Source organism: Hevea brasiliensis, chromosome 4 (genome assembly GCF_030052815.1).
Source record: "Hevea brasiliensis isolate MT/VB/25A 57/8 chromosome 4, ASM3005281v1, whole genome shotgun sequence".
NCBI lineage: Eukaryota > Viridiplantae > Streptophyta > Magnoliopsida > Malpighiales > Euphorbiaceae > Hevea > Hevea brasiliensis.
The window spans coordinates 35,354,752-35,356,538 of NC_079496.1; the positions used below are offsets into that span (position 1 = coordinate 35,354,752).

The window sequence follows — 1,787 nt, forward strand, 5'->3', positions numbered from 1 at the left end:
AACTGGCTTGGCACTTGTCGTTCCAGCCAAATTTCACATTCTTGTGTAACAACTTGGTTATTAGAGCAGCTATGAGAGAGAACCCCTTCGCAAATCTTCTGTAATACCCAGCTAGCCCTAAGAAACTTCTGACCTCAGTTGTATTTCTGAGAGGCTTCCATTCCATCACTGCTTCTATCGTCTTAGGATCCACTCTAATCCCCTCAGCTGATACTATGTGTCCAAGGAAGGAGATCTCACTCATCCAGAAGTCACACTTGGATAGCTTAGCATACAGCTTTTTTTCTCACAGGGTTTTCAAAACAATCCTCAAATGTTCATCATGTTCTTCCCTGGTCTTAGAATATACCAGAATATCATCGATAAAGACCACTACAAACCGATCTAAATATGGATAGAAGATACGGTTCATAAGGTCCATGAATGCTGCTTGTAACGATCAGGCTCCAACCACTAGAGGAATTGTCCGCTTTGGCCATAAGCCTCACGATTTTGTCCTATAGGTAGAATGGAGAACTTCCCAGGAGGTCACCCATCCTAGGATTTCTCTCAAGCGAGCACGCTTAACCCTGGAGTTCTTTTAACTCTCCAAGCCATTCCACCAAAAGGCGCTTCTAGTGATTAATTCCCTCATTTTATATATCATTACTTTTTGAATCCAAGACCATCTCCATGCTTTACCAATGTAAGATTTGCCTAAGGGACCTTTCTCCCCCCCTTTCAGGACTCAGCGTCCTCGCTGAGGTTTGCCCCACCATCGCCCAAGAGGACACGCGAGTAGCTCTGATACAGAGAAGATTAGCATGGCCCTTGCACAAGGATGACACACACAAATCAAGAAACTAAATGTGACACCCCTTACCCGTCTACAGTGTAGTCGAGCAAGATATGCAACACAGTGTACCGGAACACCATATTCTTATCCCATTCTTTTTTATCATTCCTTAATTTATTTCTTCATAGATATGAAGTGCAATTTGTGAAATTTAACTCATTTAAGTCATTTATTGAAATTATAAATTCATTTGGGGTTTCAAAAATTTTATAAAAAATCCGGCGGAGTATTGGCTAAAAATGGATAAAATAGTTCTTCGGAACCTGTGAAAAACACTTCCAATACATTTCCAATCATTCTCAAACTCCATTTGTATGAACATAATCTCAATATTCTCAATCATTTCTCACAACTTCTTCTATTTGAAATTCATTCTTTTCACATGATAATCATGTTCAAATAGAATGGCTAATAAGCCATAAAGGCAATAAGGCATAAAGCCAAGTATAACATCATAATCAGTATAGCCATAGGCTATCATCACAGAATGGCATGGAGCCATACATCATATGCAGTACTGCTATCAAAACCCTATTGGCATGCTAACCTATCCAAACCAATCACATTAGGCCTACTAGGGCATATTACAAAGTCACTTCTTGAATATTTTTACTTTATATGTAAGGTTACTATTCATTTCATTAGTCAACTAAAATGATGACTTTTTCATAGATAATAGGTATATTGGTTCAAATATCACCAACATACCACATTTTGCATTCCAAAGTTGTTGGCATTGGTTGCCAATTCCATTTCAAAGCTTAGCGTTAGTTATTCACAATTTTTAGATTTTAAGCACTAAGTTTACTATTCCATTGGTTATTTGTACAGTAGGAATTTGGCAAAATTGTCTTCATGAAAGTTGTTCCTTATTGTGTCTAGTTACATTTCTTTTCTTGAATCACTCCATTTGGAGTTTTTTAGCTCAAGTTATGGCCTAAAAACCATAACT

The 1,787-nt window shown here is 37.8% G+C and overlaps 1 pseudogene; it reads left to right on the top strand.

The window, feature by feature from the left end:
• Nucleotides 1-783: 783 nt before the first annotated feature.
• LOC131179640 (U6 spliceosomal RNA) lies at nucleotides 784-856 on the top strand (annotated as a pseudogene).
• Nucleotides 857-1,787: the final 931 nt, after the last annotated feature.